Here is a 23,832-nt window from a genome sequence, read left to right as displayed (position 1 = left end):
AAGAATGAACAAGGATTAATGATCATTGAACAATGAACGATGAAGAATGAACAAGAATCAATGATCAATGAACAATGAACGATGAAGAATGAACAAGGATCAATGAGCATTGTAGAATGAACGATGTAAAATGAACAAGGATCAATGATCAATAATGAATGAACGATGAAGAATGAACAAGGATCAATGATCATTGAAGAATGAACACGGATCAATGATCAATGAACAATGAACGATGAAGAATGAACAAGGATCAATGATCAATGTAGAATGAACGATTAATAATGAACAAGGATTAATGATCAATGAAGAATGAACGATGAAGTATGAACAAGGAAAGATCATTGAAGAATGAACGATGAAGAATGAACAAGGATTAATGATCATTGAACAATGAACGATGAAGAATGAACAAGAATCAATGATCAATGAACAATGAACGATGAAGAATGAACAAGGATCAATGATCAATGAAGAATGAAGAATGAACGATTAATAATGAACAAGGATCAATGATCAATAATGAATGAACAATGAAGAATGAATAAGGATCAATGATCATTGAAGAATGAAAAATGAAGAATGAACACGGATCAATGATCAATGAAGAATGAACGATGAAGAATGAACAATGATCAATGAAGAATGAACGATTAATAATGAACAAGGATCAATGATCAATGAAGAATGAACGATGAAGTATGAACAAGGTTCAATGATCATTGAAGAATGAACGATGAAGAACGAACAAGGATAAATGATCATTGAACAATGAACGATGAAGAATGAACAAGAATCAATGATCAATGAACAATGAACGATGAAGAATGAACAAGGATCAATGACCATTGTAGAATGAACGATGTAAAATGAACAAGGATCAATGATCAATAATGAATGAACGATGAAGAATGAACAAGGATCAATGATCATTGAAGAATGAATAATGAAGAATGAACAGGGATCAATGAGCAATTAAGAATGAACGATGAAGAATGAACAAGGATCAATGATCAATGAAGAATGAACGATTAATAATGAACAAGGATCAATGATCAATGAAGAATGAACGATGAAGTATGAACAAGGTTCAATGATCATTGAAGAATGAACGATGAAGAATGAACAAGGATAAATGATCATTGAACAATGAACGATGAAGAATGAACAAGAATCAATGATCAATGAACAATGAACGATGAAGAATGAACAAGGATCAATGACCATTGTAGAATGAACGATGTAAAATGAACAAGGATCAATGATCAATAATGAATGAACGATGAAGAATGAACAAGGATCAATGATCATTGAAGAATGAATAATGAAGAATGAAGACGGATCAATGATCAATGAAGAATGAACGATGAAGAATGAACAAGGATCAATGATCAATGAAGAATGAACGATTAATAATCAACAAGGATTAATGATCAATGAAGAATGAACGATGAAGTATGAACAAGGAAAGATCATTGAAGAATGAACGATGAAGAATGAACAAGGATTAATGATCATTGAACAATGAACGATGAAGAATGAACAAGAATCAATGATCAATGAACAATGAACGATGAAGAATGAACAAGGATCAATGATCAATGAAGAATGAAGAATGAACAATTAATAATGAACAAGGATCAATAATCAATAATGAATGAACAATGAAGAATGAACAAGGATCAATGATCAATGAAGAATGAACGATTAATAATGAACAAGGATCAATGATCAATGAAGAATGAACGATGAAGTATGAACAAGGTTCAATGATCATTGAAGAATGAACGATGAAGAATGAACAAGGATAAATGATCATTGAACAATGAACGATGAAGAATGAACAAGAATCAATGATCAATGAACAATGAACGATGAAGAATGAACAAGGATCAATGACCATTGTAAAATGAACGATGTAAAATGAACAAGGATCAATGATCAATAATGAATGAACGATGAAGAATGAACAAGGATCAATGATCATTGAAGAATGAATAATGAAGAATGAACAGGGATCAATGATCAATTAAGAATGAACGATGAAGAATGAACAAGGATCAATGATCAATGAAGAATGAACGATTAATAATGAACAAGGATCAATGATCAATGAAGAATGAACGATGAAGTATGAACAAGGAATGATCATTGAAGAATGAACGATGAAGAATGAACAAGGATTAATGATCATTGAACAATGAACGATGAAGAATGAATAAGAATCAATGATCAATGAACAATCAACGATGAAGAATAAACAAGGATCAATGAGCATTGTAGAATGAACGATGTAAAATGAACAAGGATCAATGATGAATAATGAATGAACGATGAAGAATGAACAAGGATCAATGCTCAATTAAGAATGAATAATGAAGAATGAACACGGATCAATGATCAATGAAGAATGAACGATGAAGAATGAACAAGGATCAATGATCGATAAAGAATGAACGATTAATAATGAACAAGGATCAATGATCAATGAAGAATGAACGATGAAGTATGAACAAGGTTCAATGATCATTGAAGAATGAACGATGAAGAATAAACAAGGATTAATGATCATTGAACAATGAACGATGAAGAATGAACAAGAATCAATGAACAATGAACAATGAACGATGAAGAATGAACAAGGATCAAAGAGCATTGTAGAATGAACGATGAAAAATGAACAAGGATCAATGATCAATAATGAATGAACGATGAAGAATGAACAAGGATCAATGATCATTGAAGAATGAAAAATGAAGAATGAACTAGGATCAATGATCAATGAAGAATGAACGATGAAGAATGAACTAGGATCAATGATCAATGAAGAATGAACGATTAATAATGAACAAGGATCAATGATCAATGAAGAATGAAGAATGAACGATGAAGTATGAACAAGGTTCAATGATCATTGAAGAATGAACGATGAAGAATGAACAAGGATTAATGATCATTGAACAATGAACGATGAAGAATGAACAAGAATCAATGATCAATGAACAATGAACGATGAAGAATGAACAAGGATCAATGAGCATTGTAGAATGAACGATGTAAAATGAACAAGGATCAATGATCAATAATGAATGAACGATGAAGAATGAACAAGGATCAATGGTCATTGAAGAATGAACACGGATCAATGATCAATGAACAATGAACGATGAAGAATGAACAAGGATCAATGATCAATGTAGAATGAACGATTAATAATGAACAAGGATTAATGATCAATGAAGAATGAACGATGAAGTATGAACAAGGAAAGATCATTGAAGAATGAACGATGAAGAATGAACAAGGATTAATGATCATTGAACAATGAACGATGAAGAATGAACAAGAATCAATGATCAATGAACAATGAACGATGAAGAATGAACAAGGATAAATGATCAATGAAGAATGAAGAATGAACGATTAATAATGAACAAGGATCAATGATCAATAATGAATGAACAATGAAGAATGAATAAGGATCAATGATCATTGAAGAATGAAAAATGAAGAATGAACACGGATCAATGATCAATGAAGAATGAACGATGAAGAATGAACAATGATCAATGAAGAATGAACGATTAATAATGAACAAGGATCAATGATCAATGAAGAATGAACGATGAAGTATGAACAAGGTTCAATGATCATTGAAGAATGAACGATGAAGAACGAACAAGGATAAATGATCATTGAACAATGAACGATGAAGAATGAACAAGAATCAATGATCAATGAACAATGAACGATGAAGAATGAACAAGGATCAATGACCATTGTAGAATGAACGATGTAATATGAACAAGGATCAATGATCAATAATGAATGAACGATGAAGAATGAACAAGGATCAATGATCATTGAAGAATGAATAATGAAGAATGAACAGGGATCAATGAGCAATTAAGAATGAACGATGAAGAATGAACAAGGATCAATGATCAATGAAGAATGAACGATTAATAATGAACAAGGATCAATGATCAATGAAGAATGAACGATGAAGTATGAACAAGGTTCAATGATCATTGAAGAATGAACGATGAAGAATGAACAAGGATAAATGATCATTGAACAATGAACGATGAAGAATGAACAAGAATCAATGATCAATGAACAATGAACGATGAAGAATGAACAAGGATCAATGACCATTGTAGAATGAACGATGTAAAATGAACAAGGATCAATGATCAATAATGAATGAACGATGAAGAATGAACAAGGATCAATGATCATTGAAGAATGAATAATGAAGAATGAACAGGGATCAATGATCAATTAAGAATGAACGATGATGAATGAACAAGGATCAATGATCAATGAAGAATGAACGATTAATAATGAACAAGGATCAATGATCATTGAACAATGAATGATGAAGAATGAACAAGAATCAATGATCAATGAACAATGAACGATGAAGAATGAACAAGGATCAAAGAGCATTGTAGAATGAACGATGAATAATGAACAAGGATCAAGGATCAATAATAAATGAACAATGAAGAATGAACAAGGATCAATGATCATTGAAGAATGAAAAATGAAGAATGAACACGGATCAATGATCAATGAAGAATGAACTATGAAGAATGAACAAGGATCAATGATCAATGAAGAATGAACGATTAATAATGAACAAGGATCAATGATCAATGAAGAATGAACGATGAAGTATGAACAAGGTTCAATGATCATTGAAGAATGAACGATGAAGAATGAACAAGGATTAATGATCCTTGAACAATGAACGATGAAGAATGAACAAGAATCAATGATCAATGAACAATGAACGATGAAGAATAAACAAGGATCTAAGAGCATTGTAGAATGAACGATGAAATATATGAACAATGAAGAATGAACAAGGATCAATGATCATTGAAGAATGAAAAATGAAGAATGAACTAGGATCAATGATCAATGAAGAATGAACGATGAAGAATGAACTAGGATCAATGATCAATGAAGAATGAACGATTAATAATGAACAAGGATCAATGATCGATGAAGAATGAACGATGAAGTATGAACAAGGTTCAATGATCAATGAAGAATGAACGATGAAGTATGAACAAGGTTCAATGATCATTGAAGAATGAACGATGAAGAATGAACAAGGATCAATGATCATTGAAGAATGAATAATGAAGAATGAACACGGATCAATGATCAACGAAGAATGAACGATGAAGAATGAACAAGGATCAATGATCAATGAAGAATGAACGATATAATAATGAACAAGGATCAATGATCAATGAAGAATGAACGATGAAGTATGAAGAAGGTTCAATGATCATTGAAGAATGAACGATGAAGAATGAACAAGGATAAATGATCATTGAACAATGAACGATGAAGAATGAACAAGAATCAATGATCAATGAACAATGAACGATGAAGAATGAACAAGGATCAATGACCATTGTAAAATGAACGATGTAAAATGAACAAGGATCAATGATCAATAATGAATGAACGATGAAGAATGAACAAGGATCAATGATCATTGAAGAATGAATAATGAAGAATGAACACGGATCAATGATCAATGAAGAATGAACGATGAAGAATGAACAAGGATCAATGATCAATGAAGAATGAACGATTAATAATGAACAAGGATCAATGATCAATGAAGAATGAACGATGAAGTATGAACAAGGTTCAATGATCATTGAAGAATGAACGATGAAGAATGAACAAGGATAAATGATCATTGAACAATGAACGATGAAGAATGAACAAGAATCAATGATCAATGAACAATGAACGATGAAGAATGAACAAGGATCAATGACCATTGTAAAATGAACGATGTAAAATGAACAAGGATCAATGATCAATAATGAATGAACGATGAAGAATGAACAAGGATCAATGATCATTGAAGAATGAATAATGAAGAATGAACAGGGATCAATGATCAATTAAGAATGAACGATGAAGAATGAACAAGGATCAATGATCAATGAAGAATGAACGATTAATAATGAACAAGGATCAATGATCAATGAAGAATGAACGATGAAGTATGAACAAGGAATGATCATTGAAGAATGAACGATGAAGAATGAACAAGGATTAATGATCATTGAACAATGAACGATGAAGAATGAATAAGAATCAATGATCAATGAACAATCAACGATGAAGAATAAACAAGGATCAATGAGCATTGTAGAATGAACGATGTAAAATGAACAAGGATCAATGATGAATAATGAATGAACGATGAAGAATGAACAAGGATCAATGCTCAATTCAGAATGAATAATGAAGAATGAACACGGATCAATGATCAATGAAGAATGAACGATGAAGAATGAACAAGGATCAATGATCGATAAAGAATGAACGATTAATAATGAACAAGGATCAATGATCAATGAAGAATGAACGATGAAGTATGAACAAGGTTCAATGATCATTGAAGAATGAACGATGAAGAATAAACAAGGATTAATGATCATTGAACAATGAACGATGAAGAATGAACAAGAATCAATGATCAATGAACAATGAACGATGAAGAATAAAAAAGGATCAAAGAGCATTGTAGAATGAACGATGAAAAATGAACAAGGATCAATGATCAATAATGAATGAACGATGAAGAATGAACAAGGATCAATGATCATTGAAGAATGAAAAATGAAGAATGAACTAGGATCAATGATCAATGAAGAATGAACGATGAAGAATGAACTAGGATCAATGATCAATGAAGAATGAACGATTAATAATGAACAAGGATCAATGATCAATGAAGAATGAAGAATGAACGATGAAGTATGAACAAGGTTCAATGATCATTGAAGAATGAACGATGAAGAATGAACAAGGATTAATGATCATTGAACAATGAACGATGAAGAATGAACAAGAATCAATGATCAATGAACAATGAACGATGAAGAATGAACAAGGATCAATGATCAATGAAGAATGAAGAATGAACAATTAATAATGAACAAGGATCAATAATCAATAATGAATGAACAATGAAGAATGAACAAGGATCAATGATCAATGAAGAATGAACGATTAATAATGAACAAGGATCAATGATCAATGAAGAATGAACGATGAAGTATGAACAAGGTTCAATGATCATTGAAGAATGAACGATGAAGAATGAACAAGGATAAATGATCATTGAACAATGAACGATGAAGAATGAACAAGAATCAATGATCAATGAACAATGAACGATGAAGAATGAACAAGGATCAATGACCATTGTAAAATGAACGATGTAAAATGAACAAGGATCAATGATCAATAATGAATGAACGATGAAGAATGAACAAGGATCAATGATCATTGAAGAATGAATAATGAAGAATGAACAGGGATCAATGATCAATTAAGAATGAACGATGAAGAATGAACAAGGATCAATGATCAATGAAGAATGAACGATTAATAATGAACAAGGATCAATGATCAATGAAGAATGAACGATGAAGTATGAACAAGGAATGATCATTGAAGAATGAACGATGAAGAATGAACAAGGATTAATGATCATTGAACAATGAACGATGAAGAATGAATAAGAATCAATGATCAATGAACAATCAACGATGAAGAATAAACAAGGATCAATGAGCATTGTAGAATGAACGATGTAAAATGAACAAGGATCAATGATGAATAATGAATGAACGATGAAGAATGAACAAGGATCAATGCTCAATTAAGAATGAATAATGAAGAATGAACACGGATCAATGATCAATGAAGAATGAACGATGAAGAATGAACAAGGATCAATGATCGATAAAGAATGAACGATTAATAATGAACAAGGATCAATGATCAATGAAGAATGAACGATGAAGTATGAACAAGGTTCAATGATCATTGAAGAATGAACGATGAAGAATAAACAAGGATTAATGATCATTGAACAATGAACGATGAAGAATGAACAAGAATCAATGAACAATGAACAATGAACGATGAAGAATGAACAAGGATCAAAGAGCATTGTAGAATGAACGATGAAAAATGAACAAGGATCAATGATCAATAATGAATGAACGATGAAGAATGAACAAGGATCAATGATCATTGAAGAATGAAAAATGAAGAATGAACTAGGATCAATGATCAATGAAGAATGAACGATGAAGAATGAACTAGGATCAATGATCAATGAAGAATGAACGATTAATAATGAACAAGGATCAATGATCAATGAAGAATGAAGAATGAACGATGAAGTATGAACAAGGTTCAATGATCATTGAAGAATGAACGATGAAGAATGAACAAGGATTAATGATCATTGAACAATGAACGATGAAGAATGAACAAGAATCAATGATCAATGAACAATGAACGATGAAGAATGAACAAGGATCAATGAGCATTGTAGAATGAACGATGTAAAATGAACAAGGATCAATGATCAATAATGAATGAACGATGAAGAATGAACAAGGATCAATGGTCATTGAAGAATGAACACGGATCAATGATCAATGAACAATGAACGATGAAGAATGAACAAGGATCAATGATCAATGTAGAATGAACGATTAATAATGAACAAGGATTAATGATCAATGAAGAATGAACGATGAAGTATGAACAAGGAAAGATCATTGAAGAATGAACGATGAAGAATGAACAAGGATTAATGATCATTGAACAATGAACGATGAAGAATGAACAAGAATCAATGATCAATGAACAATGAACGATGAAGAATGAACAAGGATAAATGATCAATGAAGAATGAAGAATGAACGATTAATAATGAACAAGGATCAATGATCAATAATGAATGAACAATGAAGAATGAATAAGGATCAATGATCATTGAAGAATGAAAAATGAAGAATGAACACGGATCAATGATCAATGAAGAATGAACGATGAAGAATGAACAATGATCAATGAAGAATGAACGATTAATAATGAACAAGGATCAATGATCAATGAAGAATGAACGATGAAGTATGAACAAGGTTCAATGATCATTGAAGAATGAACGATGAAGAACGAACAAGGATAAATGATCATTGAACAATGAACGATGAAGAATGAACAAGAATCAATGATCAATGAACAATGAACGATGAAGAATGAACAAGGATCAATGACCATTGTAGAATGAACGATGTAATATGAACAAGGATCAATGATCAATAATGAATGAACGATGAAGAATGAACAAGGATCAATGATCATTGAAGAATGAATAATGAAGAATGAACAGGGATCAATGAGCAATTAAGAATGAACGATGAAGAATGAACAAGGATCAATGATCAATGAAGAATGAACGATTAATAATGAACAAGGATCAATGATCAATGAAGAATGAACGATGAAGTATGAACAAGGTTCAATGATCATTGAAGAATGAACGATGAAGAATGAACAAGGATAAATGATCATTGAACAATGAACGATGAAGAATGAACAAGAATCAATGATCAATGAACAATGAACGATGAAGAATGAACAAGGATCAATGACCATTGTAGAATGAACGATGTAAAATGAACAAGGATCAATGATCAATAATGAATGAACGATGAAGAATGAACAAGGATCAATGATCATTGAAGAATGAATAATGAAGAATGAACAGGGATCAATGATCAATTAAGAATGAACGATGATGAATGAACAAGGATCAATGATCAATGAAGAATGAACGATTAATAATGAACAAGGATCAATGATCATTGAACAATGAACGATGAAGAATGAACAAGAATCAATGATCAATGAACAATGAACGATGAAGAATGAACAAGGATCAAAGAGCATTGTAGAATGAACGATGAATAATGAACAAGGATCAAGGATCAATAATAAATGAACAATGAAGAATGAACAAGGATCAATGATCATTGAAGAATGAAAAATGAAGAATGAACACGGATCAATGATCAATGAAGAATGAACTATGAAGAATGAACAAGGATCAATGATCAATGAAGAATGAACGATTAATAATGAACAAGGATCAATGATCAATGAAGAATGAACGATGAAGTATGAACAAGGTTCAATGATCATTGAAGAATGAACGATGAAGAATGAACAAGGATTAATGATCCTTGAACAATGAACGATGAAGAATGAACAAGAATCAATGATCAATGAACAATGAACGATGAAGAATAAACAAGGATCTAAGAGCATTGTAGAATGAACGATGAAATATATGAACAATGAAGAATGAACAAGGATCAATGATCATTGAAGAATGAAAAATGAAGAATGAACTAGGATCAATGATCAATGAAGAATGAACGATGAAGAATGAACTAGGATCAATGATCAATGAAGAATGAACGATTAATAATGAACAAGGATCAATGATCGATGAAGAATGAACGATGAAGTATGAACAAGGTTCAATGATCAATGAAGAATGAACGATGAAGTATGAACAAGGTTCAATGATCATTGAAGAATGAACGATGAAGAATGAACAAGGATCAATGATCATTGAAGAATGAATAATGAAGAATGAACACGGATCAATGATCAACGAAGAATGAACGATGAAGAATGAACAAGGATCAATGATCAATGAAGAATGAACGATATAATAATGAACAAGGATCAATGATCAATGAAGAATGAACGATGAAGTATGAAGAAGGTTCAATGATCATTGAAGAATGAACGATGAAGAATGAACAAGGATAAATGATCATTGAACAATGAACGATGAAGAATGAACAAGAATCAATGATCAATGAACAATGAACGATGAAGAATGAACAAGGATCAATGACCATTGTAAAATGAACGATGTAAAATGAACAAGGATCAATGATCAATAATGAATGAACGATGAAGAATGAACAAGGATCAATGATCATTGAAGAATGAATAATGAAGAATGAACACGGATCAATGATCAATGAAGAATGAACGATGAAGAATGAACAAGGATCAATGATCAATGAAGAATGAACGATTAATAATGAACAAGGATCAATGATCAATGAAGAATGAACGATGAAGTATGAACAAGGTTCAATGATCATTGAAGAATGAACGATGAAGAATGAACAAGGATAAATGATCATTGAACAATGAACGATGAAGAATGAACAAGAATCAATGATCAATGAACAATGAACGATGAAGAATGAACAAGGATCAATGACCATTGTAAAATGAACGATGTAAAATGAACAAGGATCAATGATCAATAATGAATGAACGATGAAGAATGAACAAGGATCAATGATCATTGAAGAATGAATAATGAAGAATGAACAGGGATCAATGATCAATTAAGAATGAACGATGAAGAATGAACAAGGATCAATGATCAATGAAGAATGAACGATTAATAATGAACAAGGATCAATGATCAATGAAGAATGAACGATGAAGTATGAACAAGGAATGATCATTGAAGAATGAACGATGAAGAATGAACAAGGATTAATGATCATTGAACAATGAACGATGAAGAATGAATAAGAATCAATGATCAATGAACAATCAACGATGAAGAATAAACAAGGATCAATGAGCATTGTAGAATGAACGATGTAAAATGAACAAGGATCAATGATGAATAATGAATGAACGATGAAGAATGAACAAGGATCAATGCTCAATTCAGAATGAATAATGAAGAATGAACACGGATCAATGATCAATGAAGAATGAACGATGAAGAATGAACAAGGATCAATGATCGATAAAGAATGAACGATTAATAATGAACAAGGATCAATGATCAATGAAGAATGAACGATGAAGTATGAACAAGGTTCAATGATCATTGAAGAATGAACGATGAAGAATAAACAAGGATTAATGATCATTGAACAATGAACGATGAAGAATGAACAAGAATCAATGATCAATGAACAATGAACGATGAAGAATAAAAAAGGATCAAAGAGCATTGTAGAATGAACGATGAAAAATGAACAAGGATCAATGATCAATAATGAATGAACGATGAAGAATGAACAAGGATCAATGATCATTGAAGAATGAAAAATGAAGAATGAACTAGGATCAATGATCAATGAAGAATGAACGATGAAGAATGAACTAGGATCAATGATCAATGAAGAATGAACGATTAATAATGAACAAGGATCAATGATCAATGAAGAATGAAGAATGAACGATGAAGTATGAACAAGGTTCAATGATCATTGAAGAATGAACGATGAAGAATGAACAAGGATTAATGATCATTGAACAATGAACGATGAAGAATGAACAAGAATCAATGATCAATGGACAATGAACGATGAAGAATGAACAAGGATCAATGAGCATTGTAGAATGAACGATGTAAAATGAACAAGGATCAATGATCAATAATGAATGAACGATGAAGAATGAACAAGGATCAATGATCATTGAAGAATGAACACGGATCAATGATCAATGAACAATGAACGATGAAGAATGAACAAGGATCAATGATCAATGTAGAATGAACGATTAATAATGAACAAGGATTAATGATCAATGAAGAATGAACGATGAAGTATGAACAAGGAAAGATCATTGAAGAATGAACGATGAAGAATGAACAAGGATTAATGATCATTGAACAATGAACGATGAAGAATGAACAAGAATCAATGATCAATGAACAATGAACGATGAAGAATGAACAAGGATCAATGATCAATGAAGAATGAAGAATGAACGATTAATAATGAACAAGGATCAATGATCAATAATGAATGAACAATGAAGAATGAATAAGGATCAATGATCATTGAAGAATGAAAAATGAAGAATGAACACGGATCAATGATCAATGAAGAATGAACGATGAAGAATGAACAATGATCAATGAAGAATGAACGATTAATAATGAACAAGGATCAATGATCAATGAAGAATGAACGATGAAGTATGAACAAGGTTCAATGATCATTGAAGAATGAACGATGAAGAACGAACAAGGATAAATGATCATTGAACAATGAACGATGAAGAATGAACAAGAATCAATGATCAATGAACAATGAACGATGAAGAATGAACAAGGATCAATGACCATTGTAGAATGAACGATGTAAAATGAACAAGGATCAATGATCAATAATGAATGAACGATGAAGAATGAACAAGGATCAATGATCATTGAAGAATGAATAATGAAGAATGAACAGGGATCAATGAGCAATTAAGAATGAACGATGAAGAATGAACAAGGATCAATGATCAATGAAGAATGAACGATTAATAATGAACAAGGATCAATGATCAATGAAGAATGAACGATGAAGTATGAACAAGGTTCAATGATCATTGAAGAATGAACGATGAAGAATGAACAAGGATAAATGATCATTGAACAATGAACGATGAAGAATGAACAAGAATCAATGATCAATGAACAATGAACGATGAAGAATGAACAAGGATCAATGACCATTGTAGAATGAACGATGTAAAATGAACAAGGATCAATGATCAATAATGAATGAACGATGAAGAATGAACAAGGATCAATGATCATTGAAGAATGAATAATGAAGAATGAACAGGGATCAATGATCAATTAAGAATGAACGATGAAGAATGAACAAGGATCAATGATCAATGAAGAATGAACGATTAATAATGAACAAGGATCAATGATCATTGAACAATGAACGATGAAGAATGAACAAGAATCAATGATCAATGAACAATGAACGATGAAGAATGAACAAGGATCAAAGAGCATTGTAGAATGAACGATGAATAATGAACAAGGATCAATGATCAATAATAAATGAACAATGAAGAATGAACAAGGATCAATGATCATTGAAGAATGAAAAATGAAGAATGAACACGGATCAATGATCAATGAAGAATGAACTATGAAGAATGAACAAGGATCAATGATCAATGAAGAATGAACGATTAATAATGAACAAGGATCAATGATCAATGAAGAATGAACGATGAAGTATGAACAAGGTTCAATGATCATTGAAGAATGAACGATGAAGAATGAACAAGGATTAATGATCCTTGAACAATGAACGATGAAGAATGAACAAGAATCAATGATCAATGAACAATGAACGATGAAGAATAAACAAGGATCTAAGAGCATTGTAGAATGAACGATGAAATATGAACAAGGATCAATGATCAATAATGAATGAACAATGAAGAATGAACAAGGATCAATGATCATTGAAGAATGAAAAATGAAGAATGAACTAGGATCAATGATCAATGAAGAATGAACGATGAAGAATGAACTAGGATCAATGATCAATGAAGAATGAACGATTAATAATGAACAAGGATCAATGATCGATGAAGAATGAACGATGAAGTATGAACAAGGTTCAATGATCAATGAAGAATGAACGATGAAGTATGAACAAGGTTCAATGATCATTGAAGAATGAACGATGAAGAATGAACAAGGATCAATGATCATTGAAGAATGAATAATGAAGAATGAACACGGATCAATGATCAACGAAGAATGAACGATGAAGAATGAACAAGGATCAATGATCAATGAAGAATGAACGATATAATAATGAACAAGGATCAATGATCAATGAAGAATGAACGATGAAGTATGAAGAAGGTTCAATGATCATTGAAGAATGAACGATGAAGAATGAACAAGGATAAATGATCATTGAACAATGAACGATGAAGAATGAACAAGAATCAATGATCAATGAACAATGAACGATGAAGAATGAACAAGGATCAATGACCATTGTAAAATGAACGATGTAAAATGAACAAGGATCAATGATCAATAATGAATGAACGATGAAGAATGAACAAGGATCAATGATCATTGAAGAATGAATAATGAAGAATGAACACGGATCAATGATCAATGAAGAATGAACGATGAAGAATGAACAAGGATCAATGATCAATGAAGAATGAACGATTAATAATGAACAAGGATCAATGATCAATGAAGAATGAACGATGAAGTATGAACAAGGTTCAATGATCATTGAAGAATGAACGATGAAGAATGAACAAGGATAAATGATCATTGAACAATGAACGATGAAGAATGAACAAGAATCAATGATCAATGAACAATGAACGATGAAGAATGAACAAGGATCAATGACCATTGTAAAATGAACGATGTAAAATGAACAAGGATCAATGATCAATAATGAATGAACGATGAAGAATGAACAAGGATCAATGATCATTGAAGAATGAATAATGAAGAATGAACAGGGATCAATGATCAATTAAGAATGAACGATGAAGAATGAACAAGGATCAATGATCAATGAAGAATGAACGATTAATAATGAACAAGAATCAATGATCATTGAACAATGAACGATGAAGAATGAACAAGAATCAATGATCAATGAACAATGAACGATGAAGAATGAACAAGGATCAAAGAGCATTGTAGAATGAACGATGAATAATGAACAAGGATCAATGATCAATAATAAATGAACAATGAAGAATGAACAAGGATCAATGATCATTGAAGAATGAAAAATGAAGAATGAACACGGATCAATGATCAATGAAGAATGAACTATGAAGAATGAACAAGGATCAATGATCAATGAAGAATGAACGATTAATAATGAACAAGGATCAATGATCAATGAAGAATGAACGATGAAGTATGAACAAGGTTCAATGATCATTGAAGAATGAACGATGAAGAATGAACAAGGATAAATGATCATTGAACAATGAACGATGAAGAATGAACAAGAATCAATGATCAATGAACAATGAACGATGAAGAATGAACAAGGATCAATGACCATTGTAAAATGAACGATGTAAAATGAACAAGGATCAATGATCAATAATGAATGAACGATGAAGAATGAACAAGGATCAATGATCATTGAAGAATGAATAATGAAGAATGAACAGGGATCAATGATCAATTAAGAATGAACGATGAAGAATGAACAAGGATCAATGATCAATGAAGAATGAACGATTAATAATGAACAAGGATCAATGATCAATGAAGAATGAACGATGAAGTATGAACAAGGAATGATCATTGAAGAATGAACGATGAAGAATGAACAAGGATTAATGATCATTGAACAATGAACGATGAAGAATGAATAAGAATCAATGATCAATGAACAATCAACGATGAAGTATAAACAAGGATCAATGAGCTTTGTAGAATGAACGATGTAAAATGAACAAGGATCAATGATGAATAATGAATGAACGATGAAGAATGAACAAGGATCAATGCTCAATTAAGAATGAATAATGAAGAATGAACACGGATCAATGATCAATGAAGAATGAACGATGAAGAATGAACAAGGATCAATGATCGATAAAGAATGAACGATTAATAATGAACAAGGATCAATGATCAATGAAGAATGAACGATGAAGTATGAACAAGGTTCAATGATCATTGAAGAATGAACGATGAAGAATAAACAAGGATTAATGATCATTGAACAATGAACGATGAAGAATGAACAAGAATCAATGATCAATGAACAATGAACGATGAAGAATGAACAAGGATCAAAGAGCATTGTAGAATGAACGATGAAAAATGAACAAGGATCAATGATCAATAATGAATGAACGATGAAGAATGAACAAGGATCAATGATCATTGAAGAATGAAAAATGAAGAATGAACTAGGATCAATGATCAATGAAGAATGAACGATGAAGAATGAACTAGGATCAATGATCAATGAAGAATGAACGATTAATAATGAACAAGGATCAATGATCGATGAAGAATGAACGATGAAGTATGAACAAGGTTCAATGATCAATGAAGAATGAACGATGAAGTATGAACAAGGTTCAATGATCATTGAAGAATGAACGATGAAGAATGAACAAGGATCAATGATCATTGAAGAATGAATAATGAAGAATGAACACGGATCAATGATCAACGAAGAATGAACGATGAAGAATGAACAAGGATCAATGATCAATGAAGAATGAACGATATAATAATGAACAAGGATCAATGATCAATGAAGAATGAACGATGAAGTATGAAGAAGGTTCAATGATCATTGAAGAATGAACGATGAAGAATGAACAAGGATAAATGATCATTGAACAATGAACGATGAAGAATGAACAAGAATCAATGATCAATGAACAATGAACGATGAAGAATGAACAAGGATCAATGACCATTGTAAAATGAACGATGTAAAATGAACAAGGATCAATGATCAATAATGAATGAACGATGAAGAATGAACAAGGATCAATGATCATTGAAGAATGAATAATGAAGAATCAACACGGATCAATGATCAATGAAGAATGAACGATGAAGAATGAACAAGGATCAATGATCAATGAAGAATGAACGATTAATAATGAACAAGGATCAATGATCAATGAAGAATGAACGATGAAGTATGAACAAGGTTCAATGATCATTGAAGAATGAACGATGAAGAATGAACAAGGATAAATGATCATTGAACAATGAACGATGAAGAATGAACAAGAATCAATGATCAATGAACAATGAACGATGAAGAATGAACAAGGATCAATGACCATTGTAAAATGAACGATGTAAAATGAACAAGGATCAATGATCAATAATGAATGAACGATGAAGAATGAACAAGGATCAATGATCATTGAAGAATGAATAATGAATAATGAAGAATGAACAGGGATCAATGATCAATTAAGAATGAACGATGAAGAATGAACAAGGATCAATGATCAATGAAGAATGAACGATTAATAATGAACAAGGATCAATGATCAATGAAGAATGAACGATGAAGTATGAACAAGGAATGATCATTGAAGAATGAACGATGAAGAATGAACAAGGATTAATGATCATTGAACAATGAACGATGAAGAATGAATAAGAATCAATGATCAATGAACAATCAACGATGAAGTATAAACAAGGATCAATGAGCTTTGTAGAATGAACGATGTAAAATGAACAAGGATCAATGATGAATAATGAATGAACGATGAAGAATGAACAAGGATCAATGCTCAATTAAGAATGAATAATGAAGAATGAACACGGATCAATGATCAATGAAGATTGAACGATGAAGAATGAACAAGGATCAATGATCGATAAAGAATGAACGATTAATAATGAACAAGGATCAATGATCAATGAAGAATGAACGATGAAGTATGAACAAGGTTCAATGATCATTGAAGAATGAACGATGAAGAATAAACAAGGATTAATGATCATTGAACAATGAACGATGAAGAATGAACAAGAATCAATGATCAATGAACAATGAACGATGAAGAATGAACAAGGATCAAAGAGCATTGTAGAATGAACGATGAAAAATGAACAAGGATCAATGATCAATAATGAATGAACGATGAAGAATGAACAAGGATCAATGATCATTGAAGAATGAAAAATGAAGAATGAACTAGGATCAATGATCAATGAAGAATGAACGATGAAGAATGAACTAGGATCAATGATCAATGAAGAATGAACGATTAATAATGAACAAGGATCAATGATCAATGAAGAATGAAGAATGAACGATGAAGTATGAACAAGGTTCAATGATCATTGAAGAATGAACGATGAAGAATGAACAAGGATTAATGATCATTGAACAATGAACGATGAAGAATGAACAAGAATCAATGATCAATGGACAATGAACGATGAAGAATGAACAAGGATCAATGAGCATTGTAGAATGAACGATGTAAAATGAACAAGGATCAATGATCAATAATGAATGAACGATGAAGAATGAACAAGGATCAATGATCATTGAAGAATGAACACGGATCAATGATCAATGAACAATGAACGATGAAGAATGAACAAGGATCAATGATCAATGTAGAATGAACGATTAATAATGAACAAGGATTAATGATCAATGAAGAATGAACGATGAAGTATGAACAAGGAAAGATCATTGAAGAGTGAACGATGAAGAATGAACAAGGATTAATGATCATTGAACAATGAACGATGAAGAATGAACAAGAATCAATGATCAATGAACAATGAACGATGAAGAATGAACAAGGATCAATGATCAATGAAGAATGAAGAATGAACGATTAATAATGAACAAGGATCAATGATCAATAATGAATGAACAATGAAGAATGAATAAGGATCAATGATCATTGAAGAATGAAAAATGAAGAATGAACACGGATCAATGATCAATGAAGAATGAACGATGAAGAATGAACAATGATCAATGAAGAATGAACGATTAATAATGAACAAGGATCAATGATCAATGAAGAATGAACGATGAAGTATGAACAAGGTTCAATGATCATTGAAGAATGAACGATGAAGAACGAACAAGGATAAATGATCATTGAACAATGAACGATGAAGAATGAACAAGAATCAATGATCAATGAACAATGAACGATGAAGAATGAACAAGGATCAATGACCATTGTAGAATGAACGATGTAAAATGAACAAGGATCAATGATCAATAATGAATGAACGATGAAGAATGAACAAGGATCAATGATCATTGAAGAATGAATAATGAAGAATGAACAGGGATCAATGAGCAATTAAGAATGAACGATGAAGAATGAACAAGGATCAATGATCAATGAAGAATGAACGATTAATAATGAACAAGGATCAATGATCAATGAAGAATGAACGATGAAGTATGAACAAGGTTCAATGATCATTGAAGAATGAACGATGAAGAATGAACAAGGATAAATGATCATTGACCAATGAACGATGAAGAATGAACAAAAATCAATGATCAATGAACAATGAACGATAAAGAATGAACAAGGATCAATGACCATTGTAGAATGAACGATGTAAAATGAACAAGGATCAATGATCAATAATGAATGAAGGATGAAGAATGAACAAGGATCAATGATCATTGAAGAATGAATAATGAAGAATGAACAGGGATCAATGATCAATTAAGAATGAACGATGAAGAATGAACAAGGATCAATGATCAATGAAGAATGAACAATTAATAATGAACAAGGATCAATGATCAATGAAGAATGAACGATGAAGTATGAACAAGGAATGATCATTGAAGAATGAACGATGAAGAATGAACAAGGATTAATGATCATTGAACAATGAACGATGAAGAATGAATAAGAATCAATGATCAATGAACAATCAACGATGAAGAATAAACAAGGATCAATGAGCATTGTAGAATGAACGATGTAAAATGAACAAGGATCAATGATGAATAATGAATGAAAGATGAAGAATGAACAAGGATCAATGCTCAATTCAGAATGAATAATGAAGAATGAACACGGATCAATGATCAATGAAGAATGAACGATGAAGAATGAACAAGGATCAATGATCGATAAAGAATGAACGATTAATAATGAACAAGGATCAATGATCAATGAAGAATGAACGATGAAGTATGAACAAGGTTCAATGATCATTGAAGAATGAACGATGAAGAATAAACAAGGATTAATGATCATTGAACAATGAACGATGAAGAATGAACAAGAATCAATGATCAATGAACAATGAACGATGAAGAATGAACAAGGATCAAAGAGCATTGTAGAATGAACGATGAAAAATGAACAAGGATCAATGATCAATAATGAATGAACGATGAAGAATGAACAAGGATCAATGATCATTGAAGAATGAAAAATGAAGAATGAACTAGGATCAATGATCAATGAAGAATGAACGATGAAGAATGAACTAGGATCAATGATCAATGAAGAATGAACGATTAATAATGAACAAGGATCAATGATCAATGAAGAATGAAGAATGAACGATGAAGTATGAAGTATGAACAAGGTTCAATGATCATTGAAGAATGAACGATGAAGAATGAACAAGGATTAATGATCATTGAACAATGAACGATGAAGAATGAACAAGAATCAATGATCAATGGACAATGAACGATGAAGAATGAACAAGGATCAATGAGCATTGTAGAATGAACGATGTAAAATGAACAAGGATCAAGGATCAATAATGAATGAACGATGAAGAATGAACAAGGATCAATGATCATTGAAGAATGAACACGGATCAATGATCAATGAACAATGAACGATGAAGAATGAACAAGGATCAATGATCAATGTAGAATGAACGATTAATAATGAACAAGGATTAATGATCAATGAAGAATGAACGATGAAGTATGAACAAGGAAAGATCATTGAAGAGTGAACGATGAAGAATGAACAAGGATTAATGATCATTGAACAATGAACGATGAAGAATGAACAAGAATCAATGATCAATGAACAATGAACGATGAAGAATGAACAAGGATCAATGATCAATGAAGAATGAAGAATGAACGATTAATAATGAACAAGGATCAATGATCAATAATGAATGAACAATGAAGAATGAATAAGGATCAATGATCATTGAAGAATGAAAAATGAAGAATGAACACGGATCAATGATCAATGAAGAATGAACGATGAAGAATGAACAATGATCAATGAAGAATGAACGATTAATAATGAACAAGGATCAATGATCAATGAAGAATGAACGATGAAGTATGAACAAGGTTCAATGATCATTGAAGAATGAACGATGAAGAACGAACAAGGATAAATGATCATTGAACAATGAACGATGAAGAATGAACAAGAATCAATGATCAATGAACAATGAACGATGAAGAATGAACAAGGATCAATGACCATTGTAGAATGAACGATGTAAAATGAACAAGGATCAATGATCAATAATGAATGAACGATGAAGAATGAACAAGGATCAATGATCATTGAAGAATGAATAATGAAGAATGAACAGGGATCAATGAGCAATTAAGAATGAACGATGAAGAATGCACAAGGATCAATGATCAATGAAGAATGAACGATTAATAATGAACAAGGATCAATGATCAATGAAGAATGAACGATGAAGTATGAACAAGGTTCAATGATCATTGAAGAATGAACGATGAAGAATAAACAAGGATTAATGATCATTGAACAATGAACGATGAAGAATGAACAAGAATCAATGATCAATGAACAATGAACGATGAAGAATGAACAAGGATCAAAGAGCATTGTAGAATGAACGATGAAAAATGAACAAGGATCAATGATCAATAATGAATGAACGATGAAGAATGAACAAGGATCAATGATCATTGAAGAATGAAAAATGAAGAATGAACTAGGATCAATGATCAATGAAGAATGAACGATGAAGAATGAACTAGGATCAATGATCAATGAAGAATGAACGATTAATAATGAACACGGATCAATGATCAATGAAGAATGAAGAATGAACGATGAAGTATGAAGTATGAACAAGGTTCAATGATCATTGAAGAATGAACGATGAAGAATGAACAAGGATTAATGATCATTGAACAATGAACGATGAAGAATGAACAAGAATCAATGATCAATGGACAATGAACGATGAAGAATGAACAAGGATCAATGAGCATTGTAGAATGAACGATGTAAAATGAACAAGGATCAATGATCAATAATGAATGAACGATGAAGAATGAACAAGGATCAATGATCATTGAAGAATGAACACGGATCAATGATCAATGAACAATGAACGATGAAGAATGAACAAGGATCAATGATCAATGTAGAATGAACGATTAATAATGAACAAGGATTAATGATCAATGAAGAATGAACGATGAAGTATGAACAAGGAAAGATCATTGAAGAGTGAACGATGAAGAATGAACAAGGATTAATGATCATTGAACAATGAACGATGAAGAATGAACAAGAATCAATGATCAATGAACAATGAACGATGAAGAATGAACAAGGATCAATGATCAATGAAGAATGAAGAATGAACGATTAATAATGAACAAGGATCAATGATCAATAATGAATGAACAATGAAGAATGAATAAGGATCAATGATCATTGAAGAATGAAAAATGAAGAATGAACACGGATCAATGATCAATGAAGAATGAACGATGAAGAATGAACAATGATCAATGAAGAATGAACGATTAATAATGAACAAGGATCAATGATCAATGAAGAATGAACGATGAAGTATGAACAAGGTTCAATGATCATTGAAGAATGAACGATGAAGAACGAACAAGGATAAATGATCATTGAACAATGAACGATGAAGAATGAACAAGAATCAATGATCAATGAACAATGAACGATGAAGAATGAACAAGGATCAATGACCATTGTAGAATGAACGATGTAAAATGAACAAGGATCAATGATCAATAATGAATGAACGATGAAGAATGAACAAGGATCAATGATCATTGAAGAATGAATAATGAAGAATGAACAGGGATCAATGAGCAATTAAGAATGAACGATGAAGAATGCACAAGGATCAATGATCAATGAAGAATGAACGATTAATAATGAACAAGGATCAATGATCAATGAAGAATGAACGATGAAGTATGAACAAGGTTCAATGATCATTGAAGAATGAACGATGAAGAATGAACAAGGATAAATGATCATTGACCAATGAACGATGAAGAATGAACAAGAATCAATGATCAATGAACAATGAACGATGAAGAATGAACAAGGATCAATGAGCATTGTAGAATGAACGATGTAAAATGAACAAGGATCAATGATCAATAATGAATGAACGATGAAGAATGAACAAGGATCAATGATCATTGAAGAATGAATAATGAAGAATGAACAGGGATCAATGATCAATTAAGAATGAACGATGAAGAATGAACAAGGATCAATGATCAATGAAGAATGAACGATTAATAATGAACAAGGATCAATGATCATTGAACAATGAACGATGAAGAATGAACAAGAATCAATGATCAATGAACAATGAACGAT

This window comes from Amaranthus tricolor, chromosome 8 (assembly GCF_026212465.1).
Source record: "Amaranthus tricolor cultivar Red isolate AtriRed21 chromosome 8, ASM2621246v1, whole genome shotgun sequence".
Taxonomy (NCBI): Eukaryota; Viridiplantae; Streptophyta; class Magnoliopsida; order Caryophyllales; family Amaranthaceae; genus Amaranthus; species Amaranthus tricolor.
Note: the sequence above shows the minus strand (reverse complement) of the source record.